We start from the raw sequence: 18516 nt of genomic DNA, 5'->3' as shown, positions 1-18516 counted from the left end.
ATATTTTTCCTTAGGATTTATACAATCTAAGAACTAATTAGAACATCACATCAATCTGTTACTTGAAACAAAGACAGACCTTTCTGATTATATTTTTGTTTTTTTTAAGAACTTTTTTTGTGAAATTGGTACAAACCCATTATTTGTTTTTTCAATCAAGTAATTTACAAATGTACCCGCGCCCCCCAAAAAAGAAAAAAATTACTTTGAATTCCACCATAGAGAAGAAATTAACATTTGGTGAATATCACCACAGCTCGCTCTCTGATGGAGTGATAGCTAATTAGGTAAATTGAAACACTTTTACAAAAATAGAATCTTACTGTACATATTTTTAAATTAAAAGCAATTTGTTTAGTTTGATTTGAATTTAATAGACAAAACAATTAAAACGAATCTTCAAAAATTGCTGAAGTTCAAAAATAGTTTTCTTCCTTCCAAGCTATTTCAATTTTCTGTGGTTATTCACTTATTTGGGAGGAAGATGGGATTTATTCCCAGTTTTAAAATTGCACAGTGTCTCTTGATCTGCTACTCACCACCCCCAGCTCTGGATTTCTCTCTCGGCTATTTTCACATCGGCGAGGCTTGTAGCATTTGTGCCCTGCGCTGTGCTGTCATGCCCAGGGCCTTACTTTACTTCCCTCGACTCACCTGCCATTGACTCACCTTCACCAGTGTTTCTCTATTTCAGAGCAACGGTTCTCAAACCTTAAAGTCTATACGAACCGCTTGGGGATTTGGTTGAAATGCAGGTTCTGGTGCTGGACGTCTGAGTTGGAGTTTGTATCTCTGACAAGCTCCGTTATGATACTAATGCTGCTTCCAGAGCCATGCTTTGATGGACAGGTTCTAAAATTTTTTGTTTACCTCTTAGCTGACCAGATTCCATCCTCTGATCTCTACCCCCTCCCTCTCCCCTTGCTGTGCTCTCTGAAATGTGGTGTTCTTAAGAATGCTTGGATGTGCCTACTTGTGTGCGTGGTGTGAGGAGCAGGCTGCCTGGCTTTAAAATACAGGGGTGACATCCATTCTTTTGCTCAGAATTGTAGGCATTTTTCAGCGTCTTCTGGTTTTGAACTTTGCTGTGGTCAGTTTAGGGTGAGCCTGAGTTTCACCTTTTTTAGGGTGCCTTACCTTCCTCCACCTGGCATCCAGAGGATTCCTTCTCTGTCCTTGAGGTTTGATGGTTCACCAGGATGTGCCTTGATTTGGTCTTGGGATGTATTTTGGCTTTTTGAGATGGCAGTGTCAAGTGTTTATTCAGGAAGCCTTTCTGCGGTCGGCCTTGGAACAGTCTGTGCTTTCCTTCTGGATTCTCCTCTGCAGAGCGCTGATGAGCGTTGTGGGTGGGGGCATAGCGAGGCGCCTTTTGCCGCTGGTTCTGTGGGCTGTTTCCCTGCCTTCTCTGCAGTCTTCTGGAAGTTTCTCTTAGTGAGGAGCTTTAGCCCAGGGGCAGGAAGAAGCAGAGACAGAGAAGACAAAAGAACACCCCCATGCCAGTCCCGCACCTCCCCCTGCCCCTCGGTTCTCATCTCACTGCAGGACCTTTCTGCAGGATGCAGCATTTCCTCTGGGAAAATTCAAAACTTGCCCAGAGTCTGAGGAAGTTTGTGTCAGCTTTCAACATTCTTCCAAATTTCTCTGCATTTTCTACTACGCAGTTTGTAGTGGTGGCTGTTTCTTTGTTTCAGTAAAGGCTGATCTTTGTTCTCTTCCTACAAGAAAAAGCCCTTTTTCTTTGTGCATTTAGCTAGAGACATGTGGGAGGAGATAGAAGGCTTCAGAAATGACTTCACTTTCCTCTACCTTTCTGTCTAAGCCAAGGCCAAGATGTGGTTCAAATTCTTTCATGTTTAATTGGCTTTTTTCTTCTCCTTTTTTTCTAATTAACATGGCTAATGGAGGGGACATCTGACCAGCAGGTTCCTGACCCTTTGTCCTTGCTGCTCTGATTCCCGCAGCTGGAGCTGCTCAGTTCTGGGGTTCCCCTGAGCTGACTCCCTCAGAGAGGGGAAAAACTTCAGCCCAAGCTTCTCAGCTCGTTTCTCTGCAAAGACTTTTATTGGCAAGCCAGGGGGAGGTCAAACACCACTGAACCCACCGACCCGACTCTTTGGGTCAGAGCCACGTGCACCACCATCACATGTGCCATTATTTGCATATCTGTGCTTGATTAGGAAGCATGGAAGTTTGGCTGGAAATACTTCAGGGTGACCCAAACCTCCCTTCTTCAGTACAGTTTCAAGCCATGGCATCATAATACATGCAGCACACTTCAGAGTGAAGGCCATTTGGTCTCCCAAATCATCCCCAACTTTGCCTGTTTAGGATTGTGCTGAACAGGACAGGCGTTGTCCCCACTTTCGAGAAAGAAAAATTGAGGGCACAGAATTGGGAGTCACAGACCCAACTTTGCATATGCCTAGAAATACAAAACAGGTGACGGCAATCCTCTGTCTCAGGACCTTGGTAACAGTTACTAGGGGATTGAGGAAAGTGCAAAGGTTTACTTCTGTTGCAAACTCATGTGTGGTCCGCCCCGTGGTCCCCCATCCCTCCAGCGATGCTCATCCAGACAGCTGTGAAATCAGTCCTGTCAGGGACAATGGGCGGTGAGCAGATTGCAGGCACTGGGAGGGGCAGCCCGACCTGCTGTCTTACCACAGCGTGCCGCAGAGTCCGTATGTCGGAGGACACATCTGGGAAAGCTGGCAGCAGATTTAGACAGATACTCTTAGGGTGAGAGCAGGGGCCGGGAAAAGGAGGAGGTGTCAGCCACCAGGCTGAGAATCCTGGGGCTAAGCTCCACTAGGGGAGAAAAGTGAGTTTGTCCAGACCTCCGCCTCCAGCCAAGACGGCAACCACTCCTTCCCCAGCCCCCAGCCCGGAGCTTGGAAGCAGCCTCGTTCTCTAAGGGTGCTTTATCTTCTTCTCAAATGTCTCCCCCAAGACGGTGTCCTCAGCCTCCCTCAGGACCCAGAGGCTAAAGTTAAACTGCCACCGTTTCCTCCTGACTGTGTACTAAGCATGTTGTAAACACTAGATTGTAAAATTGACTCAGTTACACGCCAAGCAAGAGAGTTTATTCCTGCTTCAGTTCAGCTGGTTTTCAGAGTCTGATGGAATGAAGTCATTCTGAAGGTTGAAGAGGGGGTTCCGTGTTGTAGTGGACACATGTTTGGTGAGGGGAGGGGAAAGCACTGCCGAGCATCTGAACACCCTGCTTGAAGGGGGCTGGGGCGGTAACTCCTTGGGACTCAGAAAACCTGAAGGGCCCAGGTGGCCTTCCTCCCACCTCTGGGGAGCCAGGGCATGGACGCTGGACCTCAGCTCAGCCACCTGGATGCTTGTGACTAAGGCTTTGACTTTTGAGGGGCAACTTGGAAATTCAGGAGAGTTGGGACAATTAAGTCCCGGCAGCTGCGTGTGCATCTGCATCAAGCCTTTGGAGGATGGGCAAGGCAGAGGGGCCATCAGGAATGTCTAGCCAGGTCCAGACCCTCCCTGAGGTGCAGCCTGGGCTGCCTTGCCTCCCGCCCCGCCTCTCTGATGATTCTGAGCACTGGTCCCTAGTGTTCCCAAAGGCTGCCTCCCTTTTCGGTTAATTTCACTTAACCACAGTCAATTTCTGTTGCTTGCAGCCACGACTCCTCACTGATACAAGACTGGTGCTGAGTTTAGAGCTGGCCAAGTGCTTCTCAGGGGAAGGCTGCTTCTAGCAGGAAGACCATACCTGTGGAGGAGGTTGGAGGAGGTAGAAGAGTGCCCACGTGTAATTCAGTAAAGGGCTACTGAGTGTGTGCTGGTGGCAGGCGCCGTACTAAATACTAGGTCCTCATGGAGCTTTTGCACTGGTGGAGGGAGGAGATAGGCCTGTGCGGCTTCCAGATCACCGTTCCAGATGGGCCCCATTTGGAAGGCGGCCTGCCTGGTGGGAGTGTGTGCCATCCATTCACACAGCAGGTGCTCGGCTGGCCTTTGTGGAGTGTCAGGTAAGGTCCTGGCATTCGACAGTGGCGACTGAGCCAGAGCCCAGCTTTCATGTAGACACAAACCACCCACTCCTTCATCGGTTGTCATAGCTATTTCTTTCTGGTTTTATTTTCCTTTCTTTTTATTTAATAGACCTCAAGAGGGAGAGAATTGCTGGTCACAGCCAACCACAGATTTACCTTCTGCCTTTCAGTGTGAAGGGACACTGGGCTGCAAGGTGTTTATGTATTTGTGGGGGGTGTTAGGAACCCCCATGCAGCAGCCAGGCCCCGGTCCTGACTCCTCCTTTGCACAGCCATCCCATTTTGGCCCAGAACCTGACTGCATCCTTTTGCGGTGGTGAGGCCGTGCTTTCTGACAGGCGGAGTTGAGGCCTCTCCTGCTCAGCCCCGTTGCGCTCCATCCTAAATGGGTCCAGGTGGGGGCGCTTGGGAGACTGAAGGGCCTTCACTTTGGAGTGTGCTGCATGTATTATGATGCCACGGCCTGAAACTGTACTGAAGAAGGAAGGTTTGGGTCACCCTAAAGTACTTCCAGCCAACCTTCCCTGTTCCCCAGTCAAGCACAGGTCCGCAAATAATGGTGCGCGTAACGATGCTGGCTTTCGCCCAAGAAGCTGAGTCAGTGGGTTCGGTGGTGTCAGCCTTTCTCCTGGTTCACCATTTGCCATTAGAACACCCTTTGCGGAGAAACGAGCTTGGGCTGAAGTGTATTCCCCCTCTAAGTGTGGAGGAAGGCACTGGAGAGTTTGCAAGAAGGAGTGAATGATCTAACTGGAGTGAAACAATTGTACTAATCACTGCAACAGCTCCCCCCTGCCAGTGTGCGCGGAGAACTGGCTGCAGTGGAGTAGGTGGGAGGGGAGACCTTCAGGGCACTGAGGCCGAGAGGGGCCTGTTGTCTCTCCAGTGGCCACCCAACACGTGAGTGACAGGCAGAGTCCTGCCCCGCCCGGGGCCTGGCCGCCTGGTGGGGGCCCTGTCCTCCCGCTCAGGCTCAGGTGCGCCATCCTGGGGGGGCAGTGTCCCCCTCCCCAGGGAAACTGATAGCTTTGTTCTCTTCTCTCACGATCAGAATGGGAACTTCACTCAACAAGCATGGCTGGCATCCAGTCCCTTCAGACTGCCTGTGTGCTGACTTCTCCGGGCCCTGGCCAGGAGTGTGTCACTCCAGAGTGGCCTGGACGGCCCTCCCCTGGCCTGGGCCTTGGCCAGCACCTCCCTCCCTCCCTCCTCTCCAAGCGGCAGCCGAAGGCCTGGAGCTTGAGGGGGCGGAGGAGGCAGAATTGGCAGACTTTGTCCTCAGGCGGGCTGGGAAAGATTGTTTAAATTTAGGCCTTACCCTCCCAGAGTGAAAATAAGTTATTTTTATGTGAGCAAGTATTTGTTACTGAATTAAATATAAGTCCAGGGCACCTCTCTGAACTGATGGCTCGGGTTACAGAGCGGAGGCGGCCTGCGTCATCTGGGCGCCCCCTTCGCGGCCACGCTGGCCTGGCAGCGTCCCCCCCCATCCTGACACCCCCCCGCCCCATGCTCATCCATCTCGGTGTCCCCCGCAACTTTGTCAAACATAACGTGAAAGGAAGGGAAATGAAAAGAAAACAAAAGAAGAGATTTTTCCAAGAGGTAAAATCAGATTTATCCTGAGGTAATTAAATGTGTAGAAAGCCCAGAACAAAGGATTGCAAATAGTGTGTGTGTGAGAGGGAGTGAGAGAGAGAGAACAAATCATTATTTCCAGGGCAGCCTTCTGATTCATCTCAGATTCAGATGCCGGTGAGGTGGAATCAGCCAGGGAGGCTGAACAGGGCTTTGTGTGGCCTCGGCCACCTGCTCAGGTGTCCGAGCACCTGCACACACGGCGTCAGCCCCACAGCGCCTCGGTAGGAAAGCCACCCTCCACTCCCTTTCCAGTCAGGCTTCCCCGTCACCTCCCTGCAGAAATGACCATCCCTGTCCGGGGCTTCACTCGAACTTTTCTGTCTGTCTCATCTACTAGAAGCTGAATAGGTTGGAGTCAAGGACCGACTCTTTTATGGTCTTTTACTGTGGTATTCCCAAGTGTTCATCGCAGGGCCTGGCCTACTGGGGTCAGTCCGTATGTGTTTGTTGAATGAATGAATGAATGAATGGATGACTGGGCACAGGATGGACCCTCAGACATCCAGACACGTTAAGGCCGTCTCACTGCTGTCTTTGACAGGTGTGTCCACTATGCCTGGCCTGTGAGGTGGGCTGTGATGGGAGCCCTGGGGGGGGACGGGGAAGGGGGAGAAGCAATGCGGTAGGAGGTGGTGCTTAAACTGGGCCTGGACAGATGGACTGGGCCCGTCATGAGGGGGGCTGGCACTTCCAGGCAGGCAGTAGTCACATCCATCCTCCCCACACTCTGCTCAACTTAGACCGTGGAGGTATGGGTCCTCCGAGGGACGGTGCCGGCGAGGGGCCAGCAAGGCCTTTTGGTGACTTTGATGGGGCACTGAGCAAGGACTGAGCCCCTCGGGAGGCTTTCTGGGAGCGTGGTCTGCATAGCCCATCTGACCCTCTTCCTGCCTCTGTGACCTTTGTGATGCTGTGAGTTCCTTCTGTAATGGCCTTGTTCTCCTTCTTCAGTGACCAGTTCAGATGTCACCTTCCTCTCTTTAGCAGATTCTTGAAACCTCTGCTTCCCCCGTAACCACTGTATGCCCTGTGTCATGGTTACACTGCTCTGCCTCTTCCCATGAGGTCCACGAGCCGCACAGGACCCGGGTGGCATCTCGTTCAGTTTTCCTCATGGCTACTGAGTACACGCAGGGCTTAGCTCCTTGACGGCCCAGTCTCCTGATGCTTTCTGAGTGACACTGTGTGACAGGGATTATACATGGCCTTCGTGTGGGGGTCTCATTTCTTCCTCAGCACTGGACAAGAGTGAGTCTTGCCAGCTGATGGAGATGGAGTGATAGAAATTCCAGGCTGAGGCTGTGCCTTGGAGAGGCTGAGGCCTGGGAGCCAGGGGAACCAAGGCAGTTTGGGGTAAGTCTGCCTGAGAAACTGTGTGTTCAGATGATCTTGCCTTTTTACCAAGGTTTAACCATAACAGCCCACCCAGCCCAGCTCTGTGTGCAGTGCCACACAACACACAGAGGCCCCTACGGCACTCCCCCGGCCCCAGCCCTCGGCTCCAGCACAGGAGGGGCTGCCCACCGCCCCACCTCTTCCATGGGCCTGAAATTCCACCATGAGACATTCTTTTTTTAAATTGTAGTAAAACACTCAGAATTTAAATCTTCCCATCTGAACCGTCTTTAAGTGTCAAGTTTAGTGGTACTAAGTTCATCCATATTGTTGTACAGCCATCGCCGCCCTCCACCTCCAGAACTCCCTTCATCTTGTACAACAAAAACTCTGCACCCATTAAACAATAGCTCCCCATGACCTCCTCCCCCCGGCCCTTGGAAACCACCATTTTACTTTTATCTCCGCCTTTCCTCCATGCCCCAGTCTCTGGTGATGACTGTTGTACTGTTACTGTGAGTCTGGCTTTTATATGTATATTCCGTTTCTGTATAAGTGAGATCACGCAATATTTGTCTTTCTGTGTCTGGCTTATTTCACTTGGCATAATGTTCTCCAGGTTCATCCATGCTGTCCCAAATGGCAGGATTTCCTTCTTGTTTTAAAGCTGAATAATATTCCACTATATGATAGAATGAACATACACATATCACAGTTATATACAATGGAATATGTATATATCAATATATATCACATTTTCTTTAACCATGAGACATTCTTTTCACTGAGTTTTAAAGGTTCTTTAGTCTTTAATGTGTTCTTTGTTAGAATAAACAGCACTTTAGGAAAAAAAAGACCTCCAGGGGCATCAGTGTTGCCAACTTCATTATTCTTTGAGAGACTCGGCCCCCAGAGGTAAGACGCCTAGGTGAGCTGGAGTATACAATACCCCACTGTCAGTGCTGCGGTCTGAGTGTTTGTGTCTCCCCCAAATTCATATGCTGAAATCCTAACCCCTAAGGTGATGGTGTTAGGAGATGGGGCATTTGGGAAGTAATCAGATCACAAGGGCGGCGGGACCCTCACAAATGGGATTCGTGGCTCTAGAAAAGGGGTTCCAGAGAGTTCCTGCACCCCGTTGGCCATGTGAGCATAGGATGAGAAATCTGTCACCGGAAGAGGGTTCTTACCAGACCATGTTGGTGCCCTGATCTCAGATCTCTAGGCTCCAGAACGATGAGAAAAAAAGATTTCTTTTGTGTATAAGCCACCAGTCTGTGGTGTTTTGTTACGGCAACCTGTACAGTCTGAGACAGCCAGGCTGGCCGAGCAGGGTGGGGCTGCCTCTAGGAGGGTGTGTGGGCCTTGAAAACTACCTCTACCCCAGGACGATGGGAGGAGGGAGAGCGTGTGGGGGCGGGGCTGGGGGGATGCGTGCAAAGCGGATACCAGCTGTCAGCGAAGCTGCATCGCCATTACTCATTCTTATGGCCAAAGACTTGCCTGTCCGTGAATATTCCAGAGAAATACCATTTTTTGTTTTCAAATTACAGAAATAAAATATGCCTATTGTAGAAAACATGGGAGATACAGGAAATGAAAAGAAAAATGAAAATCACCCAGAATGCCACCACCTAGAGATCATTTCTGCCAGCCTCTCGGTGTATTTCATTCCAGCATTGCGTGTGTACAGGGTCATATTGTAAGCAATTTTATATCCTTCATCCACCAAACATTACATTGTGATCATTTTCCCTGTCATTAAATTTATTTGAAAACATCATTTTTAATGGCTGCATAATATTCAGTCCTGTGGCTGATCCATAATTTATTTAACCATTTCTCCCTTTTTGAGCACTTGTGCTCACTCTAATCTGTGGATATTGTGAATGTCCACAAACAGTGATGCTGTGAGCATCTCACACATAAATCCTTGGACACTCTGTGCTTATTTCTTGAGGACAGATTCCTAAACGTGGAATAAAGGACCTGGGTGCTGATTCTCAAGTTGATTTCCAGCAAGGTCTCCAGAGGAAGGCTTTGCTGCAGTAGGTGAGAACGTCCTTGCTCTGGCCGCTCCTTCTGCACTGAGCATTACTGTTCCTTAAATCTCTTCTAACTTGATAGCATAGACGCTGTTCATTAGTTTCCTAGTCATTTATTGTCTGCTCATTGATTTTGCCCAATTTTTCCAATAGGGTGTCACTGTTTGCTTAACTTACTAAATTGTCCCCTATATATAAAGATTATTCACCCTTTCCCAAATATGTTACAAATATTTCTCCCAGTTTATTATTTGCCATTCAGTTTTTTATATCAGCTGTACTGAGATCTGATTCACTTACCATACCATTCATTCTTGTTAAAGCGTACAAGTCAATGGGTTTTAGAATCTTCCTCTGTTGTGGGTGTGGTGCAACCATCACCACAATCAATTTTAGAACATTTGCATCATCCTAAAAAGAATCCCCATACCCATCAGCAGTCACTCCCCGTTTCACCTCCACTCCCCTTGCCCCCAGCTCCTGGCAACCACTGATCTACTTCTGCTTCTATGGACTTGCCTCTTCTGGACACTCGTATAAAGAGAAGCGGGCATACATAGTCTTTTGTAACCAACTTCTTTCATTTAGCAGAACGTTCTCAAGGTTGTAGTATATCTCAGTACCTCAAGGGAATGCCATTCATTGTTGCTTATGATTTTTAATAGTAGAAGTTTTAAATGTTTACGGAGTGAACGTTTTGAGCTTGCCTTCTGTGATCTACCTTTTCTCTTTCCAGGGCTTTTATGCTTAAAATGTCCTTCAGTTAAATTTACAGCTATATTTTCTGTTAGTTTTTTTTTTCTAATTGCATCATTAAAACATTAGAATAATTAAGTCTCAAAGTAATATATGAATATAGCCCTGTTTTAAGTGGCTTTAGTTTTTATATCAACTCTTCAATCCACCTGGCATGTATTTTTGTAAATAGTAATAGGGTGAGAGTCTAATTTAATGGTTTTTTTCCAAAAGCCAATCGTCCCGGTGCATTTCTACCCCATTTATTTGTATTGCTTCCTTTGTAATTTATTAAGTTCTTAAATGTACGTGGGTCTATTTCAATACTCTGCTGTTGCTGGCTCTGTTTATCCAGGATTGCACCAGCAGTTGGGCTTTCTAATTCTAACAGCTGTAAAATAGGGCACAGGTCTGGTTAGTTGACTTCACCTCTCTTCTTTTTGTAGATTTTCTTAATTCCTTTGCCCATTCATTTTTCCAAGAAGATCTTAGAAATTTTTTGATCAAATTTGCTTCCCTTCTCTGGAACAATGCCTGGCCCCACCCCCAAACAACCGCTGGTAATGTCACTGGTCATGTTTCAGACCTCTATATTATTTTGAGAATTGATTGCATTTAGTCTTTTACAACCAGGAGCATGTCTCCCCATTCTGTCAAATCTTATTTTCTATAGTTTAGTAATGTTTTTAATTTTCTTCATTTTGGTGTCACAATTTAGGGCTATTCTGATGTCTTTGATTGCTTTTGATTTTTTTTTTTTATTATTGTTGTGAGTGGATTTTTAAAACTGGTTATTTCTGGTATTAAAGAAGGCTCTTTTTCCGCCCCATTTATAATGGTCTACTTTTCTGAACTCTTTTTTTCTAATTATAAGATATTTTCTAGTTGTTTCTTTTGCAATTTCTATGTCTCTAATCATTCTGTCCAAAGCAATGATGATTTCTTTCTTCCTTTCTAATAGTTGTGTCTCTAATTTCTGTTTCATTTCTTACTGCCTTGACTTGATCTTCCAGAAGAGTGTAAAGCATTAGTGGGGGGGAACAAGCTCATTTTCTTTCTAATTTTACTGGAACTGACTTTAGTTGTTTCACTATTAGAATAGTGTAGGTTTATAGTAGAAAACTGGGAAGAAAAATAGCATATATTTACTTGAAAGAATGGTAAAGAAGAGAGTCAGTTTATTTTGAGACAAACATACTGTTTTCCTTGTTGCTCAGTTGACATGAGGTTTTGATCAATAGTAATAAAAATACATAAAACTATATTTTCAATTTTTAGATTGAACTTTCATTGGCCACGGTGAATGTTGTTATATTTGGTTTCTAGTGCTTTTATTCAGATGTTCACATCGGAATTTGTAAGTGAATGATTCTTTTTGGTTCTTTTTAGTTATATTGGCACATTTTGGTACAAGGTTTTACTAACTGTATAAATCGAACTCAATAGAGTTCCGTATATTTTTAATGCATGGGACAGGTAATATAGCATACATTTATCTTTTTCTTAAAAGTTTAGAAAAAAAAACCCTGTAAAAGTATTTAGTGTTGGAATCGTTCTTAGATGTAAACTTTGGTAGTTTTTTTTTTTTTTAATTCTACTTTCATCATTGATCTCTTAAGGTTTAAATTTTTCCCTTAAGGTTTTAATTTTTTTGGATAATTTACATTTTCCAGGAAAACTGTTCTGTTTGTTGAGATTTTTTGATTCAGTACTGTAGAGAGAAATATTTTGAACTGGAAGAAGCCACTGTGTCTGTAGTTGTGTCCCCTTTCTTATTAGGTATATTATTTGTTCTCTCATTCTCATTGTTTACAATAATAATATAGAGAAGTTTACATTTAAATGGGTTTTATCGCTCCCCACCAGCTTTCCCATTCTTGAATTCTTCATTTTGATTCATCACTCAGGAGAGTGAAATGTATTTTCTTTTTTTTTTTCAAGCCGTATTTTCTTTTCTACGCAATACATATTATAATTTTAAAGTTCATGCTCATCCTGAGATGTCTTTGCTGCTCCACATTTAGACAATGTGTCAGTCGAATGTAAAGCTTCATGGTCACAGCCACTGTCTGCAAAAGTCAGTGGGTGTTGCTGTCTGAAGTCTTCTGTTCTTGCTTTTGTGATACTGCTGAGGTGGTCTGAGGCTAGCCTTTTATTGTTACCTTATTTTTGTTTTGTTTTGTTTTGCTGTTTCTCTTCCCTGAATACTTGTAGATTTTTAAAAATTCCTTTTAGATAACAATATTAGGGCCTTCGAACCTAATGTTTTAAGGTGTATTAAGTGTGTGTGTGTGCACGCGTGAGATTCTGTATGATGGGGAGATAGGTATTCTCATTGCCTTAAGATATATCACAGTACAGCAGTTTTTCTCATCTTTGAGACTATCGACATTTTGGTCCAGATAATTCTTTGTCTGCGGAGCCATCTGGTACGTTGTAAGAGGTTTAGCAGCCTCCCTGATCTCTACCCACTAGATGCTAGGAGCATCCTCTTTCCTCAAGTGCTAACAGTCCCAGGTGTCCTCAGACACTGTGAAATGTTTCCTAAGGGTCAGAGTCACCCCCTCCCCGTGGAGACTCTCTGGAGCAGAGGGTGGCATGAACTTGAGTTTTGAACTCAGCTCCCGAAACGGAATGTCTTCCCCATCTTATTTCAGTTGGGCTCAAAAAAGTACCTGTGTGTCTCAGTTTGTGTTTTTCATCCTGCTCCCAAAGCAGGTGGAACTATAAATGGTGGAATTAGAATTAATTAATAATTTATTAATAATTCTATTATTATTATTAATTATAACTGGTGGAAATCCCTCAAGGTCTTAGCACGCTCTCAAATTCTAGTTAACGTAGTGGCTTTTGAGTTTTTACTTGTCTAGTTTTTACCGGGCTTTTAGTGGGAATTTGGGAGGAACTCTGTCACGCATTACTGGCCGGTGACTATTTGACACCATCCTCCCATGTTGTCAGTTTTCTCACTCTGCATTTTTTTACTCAGACTCTTAAAAAAATTACTTCTCGTTTCTTAGGGGAATTGTTTTGAATACATATGTTGGTGTTTCAGGTGAGTATTTCAGTGGTTCGGGCTGTAATTTGGGATGCCCAGTGAAGTCGTTTATCCTGGGCCACGCTGAAAAATGGTCCCTCGGCAAGCTTCAGTCCGCGGTCAGCAATTCCAGACCCGCGGATAATGTTGTTCAGGCCACATGCCCGAGACAAGGCTTGCAGTCTACACCTCGTCAGTTCTGCAGCCAGGCAGTGACGAAAATCCCCTCTAAATGCAAAGACGTGTGAGACGCAGCCGACACACGGTGTGAAAACAGTTTGGCTGCGTCCCCTTTGCCCAACTGCATCTCAGGAGGCTTGGGAAAAACACAGAAACACCTCCTTTCCAGGATTGTTTATTTTCATGTCACACGCTTGGCGGTGGAATGAAAACAGGGCCCTAGTGTGGCTCTACTAGTGAAAATACGACTTTTACTTCTATTTTAATCCCAGAGAGGGAAAGTTCCAACTCAGCTGCTAGAGCCACTTTCTTTGAAAACTTTAAATTCGTGGTTTAGAAACAAGGACGCATGTCGCCAGAATTGGAGCAATGTGGCGGTCCCAGCCAGAGTGGGCCATGTGCTCCGGGGGCTCCCTTGTCACTTGTTCCTCCCCGTCTGTCCCACACCAGGGGGTGGCCTGGAATCTGCTGCCTTGCCTCGTCCTCGGTCCACTTGTGGGAGCAGCAGCTTTTCATTTTTTCCAATTAATTTAAATTTTTATCAAAGTAAATGGATTAAAAATTCAATTAGTACCAAAGTGAAAAAACAGTCTCCTGCCCACCGCCCCCAGCCCGTCCTGTTCCCTAACACTTTGATCTATTTCTTCGTTTTACTTCCATGTTTTGAATTATATGCTTATAGTGCTATTTATTGATGTCAGTTTGGACATCGTCTTTTGACTTCCTCCCTGTGATAGTTGAGGATTTGTCTCTCTTATTTTGTCCCTCTCCACATCCTTTCTCTTAATTTGTTAATATCCACCGCTCTTTCACTTATATACCCATAATATTTTGGTTAAACATATCTGACTTCAGGATAGCTACCCGTGTGTAATACAGAGTCTGTATTTATGTATTTTATTAGTCTATATTGATAACTTTATGGTTAAACCCATGTCATGATTACATTATTATATCTATGTAAACATTGTTCAATGTGGAACCTAATTACATGGTTATTTTCTTTCTTGTATATGCCTTTTATAAAATATGGAATTGGTAATTTCCTCATTTTTCACTTATTTAGTTTTCTGTGAATTATCTATGTGTTTTTCCCACAAAAATCAAATCGATCCAATAATAACCAGTATGATTTTCCCAATGCTCAGAAGGTTCAGTGACCTCCCAAGTCTGTCCTAAAATCCTCTGTTCCCCTGCTTAAACCTTGCTCTCCAGTCTTGCTACACAGTTGGCATCTTAGGAATTTTCTTTTGCTTCTTTCATACATTGTTTTCTCTGTTTCCTGAGTCTTATGTCTTCACCTTTATTGGTTTACCCTCTTGTTTAGCTTGCGTGCATCCTTCAGAAATTTCCTTAAAAAAGAAGTGTACTGGGAAGTAAGTGTGTTGTATCTCCGCCATGTCTGGAAAGATTATTCTATGCTTGCACTTGATTGATTGGCCGGATATGAATTCTGGGTTAAAAATCATCTGAAGGCACTAATTTGATTTCTTCTACATGTCAGGGCTGCTGTTGGGATGTCTAATGACATTCTGATTTTCCTCATTTTGTTTTGCTTGGTTTGGCTTTCTTCATTGGGAGTTTTAATATCCTTTATCTTATCCCTGGGATTCTGAAATTTCATGTTTTTTTTTTTTAAACACTCATTGCACACCATGGATATTTTAATCTGCGGTCTGATGGTTTTTATTCTAGTAAAATTTATTTTAACGAATTTTTGATCATTTCTTTCTGTCCATTTTATCAGTTATCTCTTTCTTAAAATCTCATTAGTCAAATGTGAGACTTCCTGGATAGATCCCTTTTCCTTTTTTTTTTTTTTTAAATAATCTTTTTCCTATTTTTCATCTCTAAGTTTTTTGTTCTCCTGTGTAGGTGACTTCCTTAACTTCCATCATACAACCATTTTACTGATTTTTTTTTTTTTGCTTTTATTTTTATTTTCTAAGACCTATGTCTTTTCATAGCATCCTGTCCTTTTTTCTTGAGTATATTATCTTCCCATCTCTCTGAGGATATTTATTTTAACTTCAGACATTTTATTCAGTTCTCTGCTTTGCTGCTTTTTCTGCTGGATGCCCTTTCTGTTCGTAGGCTTTTCTATCTCATGTTGCAACTTAAAAATCACATCTGAATAGCCAAGCTGTCTGTTCACATTTTAGTGTGCGGCACTGAAAAATGATCAGACGTTCCATGTCAGTGGCTGGAGCTTATTGGTGGATGGATGAAACTGTCAGGTGGTCAGATGGCAAGATGACCAATTCACGGAGGTTAATATCCCAGTTTTCTCAGATGACCTTCCATTTCCCAAGAGACGATTTCTCTATTCCCCTGGCTTGCTATTTATTTGTGTGTTTGCAGCAGAGGCATCTCTGCCTGTACACCCCACTTCTGCCCATGGAGGACTTTGCCTCTGAGAAATTCCAGTGACCCGGCAGCTCACGTGGCCTCACTCGAGGCCGGACACTGTGGCCATTCCTCGAAGTCAGCATCCCCTCCTCCCTCCCAGACCTTTGTATGCTGTGTCTTTCCCTAAGTTCCCTGTCCATGGGGAGTTTGCACCTTTTCTACTCGTAATGTCATTCCCTGGAGTTCCAGGTGGTAGCAAAGAGAAACATGTTTGAATTAGAGATTTGAGTATGGATGACGGTGGCAAAGTCGATGAATCTTAGGACTGATCAGCACAGTGGGGCAGGAGAGAAGAACCCGAGGGCATCGCCAGGAGGGAATAAGAGCCCTTGGGCTTAGATGCAGGATTCAGTCTGTGTTGGGATTGAGTATAGCAGGGGACCTCCTTTCCTGCAAATGTGACAATCAGAGTAGACCCTGGAATTGTTTACTGAGGATTTGGCTTAAAGGCAGAGAGACAGACTTAGAGAACTCAAGGCCAAAGCTCACCTCGAGGATAGGGTAGCCTGTGTCTCATGGGGAAGGTCAGCTCCCTTTGGGACCTTCCATCATTACAGCCCCTGGAGTCCCCGAATCAAGGCCAGGACAGCTGCTCTGTTTGTTGACTCTCTAGGCCCCAGTCCTCCTGACTCTAAAGTGAGGAGGTGGTTTTCAGCCTCTTGGAGTACGTGGCTGTGAAATCATTATCTACAGAAGGCTCTGGGAAAGGAACCACCATTGACTGAGAGAACTTGCTCTGTGCCAGAGCCAGCATTAGAGACTTCACATCTGCAAATTCTCACTCAGAATGGGTTTGACTGTCCTCCGAGGAAGGCGGGGGATAGCTTGAGCCAGGGTGGTATCCTTGAAAAATGAGAAACTGCTGTTTCTGAGTAAATTGTTTGCAAACAGGTTGAGAGGAGGAGTTGGGAAATGAAGACGAATAAATCACCCACCCTTTCCTGTTGCATCAAGAAGATTCCATCAGAGTCCAGGGCACTCCGCCTTGGCCCCCGAGCGCTCAATAATGTGTCACAGATTCAGAGTTTAGTTGCTGGAAGGGGCCTGAAAGGTTCTTGCAAAACGCCTCCCTTTGAAGATTCCTGCTACTCTGAGGCTCCCGTGCTGCACGCACTCCCCCACACCATTAGTGTCAAACCTTCGTCAATATTTAAACATTCATTATTCAGAATTTCATTTCTCTGCTCCCATTCTCTTTTTTTTTTTTTTTTAACGTGGAGGAGGAAAGAAAAACAAGGTTAGCAACTGTATCCTGGATTTCTGCAGGCAAGAAATGAGCCACTTCAAAGCTGAGTTGATTTACTGGATAAATATATATTTAAACATTTGGGGACTTTAAATGTATATTATTTACCAGAGAAATAGGGGGCATCCTTCAGCCTCCACGAGGCAAAGATGTATCGACACAATTTCAACTGTATGGTTGTGTCTTTGATAAATCAGCCTGACTCCTTCAGACCTTCATGGTCCACTGGAGGGAGAATACGCACCTCCTGTCTGGGGAGGGCAAGGGGCAGACAGGCAGGGAGGTACAGCCAGGTCTGGCTGGAAGGGTCTCCCACCGGAAGCTCCGAGTGGCACAGAAGCCTCTGTCGAAGATCCTGTGGGAGGGACACAGGCTCCTGACTGTGCAGCATCTCAGGTCCCTGAGGCTGTGAGAAGCAGGCATGTCTGCCTTGGGGAGAACTGGAGGCTGGAATTCCAAGCGGGACCCTGGGGAGGTCTGTTGCAGTGAAGCTATAGCTTTAGTGCCTTGACAAGGCTCGGCCCCGAGTCACAGCCATTGGGAGCCTGGGGAGGTCCTGCCAAGTGGCTTTGCCCAGAAAGTCCTTGCATGCAAGCTCAGGTGATCCTGTCAAGGCAGCTGTGTGGCTCCTGGCAGCAGGTGCTTTTGAAGGTCACTGGAAGGGGGCTTGTGACGATGCAAGCAGATGGGGGGACCCCAGCCCTGTAGCTGGCTTGTAAATGCAGCATCTCATCCCCTGGGAGCCTGCAGGACCTCTCCTGGGGTGGGCCTGGCAGGATGGACCCTGCCTGGAGGACCTGAGTAGGACTGAAAGCCAGAAGGAAGGGGGACGATGGTTGGGGAGGCTGCCCATTGGAGCTGAAGGTGGACAGAGGGGAGCCCCGAGTATCGAAGGCCGAGCACTCACACACTCCTCAGGCTGGAGCCATCCTCCACGGGGCCCCCACCCCCTGTCTGCTGCCAGCTCACAGCCATCTCCAGGACTGCACTCTGAGCTCATTCTTCTAATTCCACTGGGGTTTGGAGCCACGTGGCCCGAGCCCTGGGTTTCTGCTGCTCACAGGGAGCCGGTAGGCATACACTGTGCCCACAACCCTGATTGCATCTGTCGCCTGCCCTCCTGCATCTGTCTCTCCTGGGGATGGCTGCAGAGGCTGCTGTCACCCTCGGCACGGGTCTATGGTTTCTCTTACCCCCAGGCCTTGTCTGTGCCCTTTCTCACTGAGCTCCTTATGCATGGAGTCAGGATACTGCCTCTTAGTTCCACAGATGCCGAAGCTAGAATTGCACAGGGGAAGAAAGGACTGTCTCCTATTCTAGCCCAGTATTTACAGTAATTACATGCAGTGATAAATGGAATTGGGGAAAGTGAATTAGCTTTAATTAGGGGGTCTTTTATTCTTAAAGTACATCCTAGGAGGCACATCCTTGGGTAATTAGAGAAGGAGGTTGAAATCCCGCAGATCCCGTGTTCGGGGCATGGCCTCCCACTCTGGACCCTCCACTGATCACCCGTCTACATTCATCTGGCTCCTGTTCTGGGGAAGGCTGGGCGGGCTGGAGACCTCATGTTTATTGGCCTTGAGATACTATTTCAATGTCTTCTGCCACCATGGACATCCTTCTGTGTTGCATGAGTCACAGACCATCCAAAACCTATGAGCTTGTGGCTGGGGTCAGATGACTGGCCCGCATGGAGGCCTGTGTATAACATGCCAGCCCTCTGCTGTACCAGCAAGAAGAGAAAATTGGTCCCTAGGGAGGTTAGCTCATGGGACTTGTCAAAGTGTCTGGTCTGGTGGGTCCAGAGATGTGCGGAAAAGAGGGGCATGAGGGCGTGAAAATCCGCTTAGGTGCTAACATTCATTT

The 18516-nt window shown here is 45.9% G+C and overlaps 1 protein-coding gene across 3 annotated transcripts in view; it reads left to right on the top strand.

Annotated features, from left to right (window-relative positions):
- The window catches only part of EPHB1 (EPH receptor B1), a 409323-nt gene that overhangs the window by 196975 nt on the left and 193832 nt on the right, over window positions 1-18516 (top strand). The window lies entirely within an intron of this gene.

Source organism: Camelus ferus, chromosome 1 (assembly GCF_009834535.1).
Source record: "Camelus ferus isolate YT-003-E chromosome 1, BCGSAC_Cfer_1.0, whole genome shotgun sequence".
Taxonomy (NCBI): Eukaryota; Metazoa; Chordata; class Mammalia; order Artiodactyla; family Camelidae; genus Camelus; species Camelus ferus.
The sequence above is the reverse complement of the archived record's forward strand: the minus strand, read 5'-3'. Positions and strand labels throughout refer to the sequence as shown.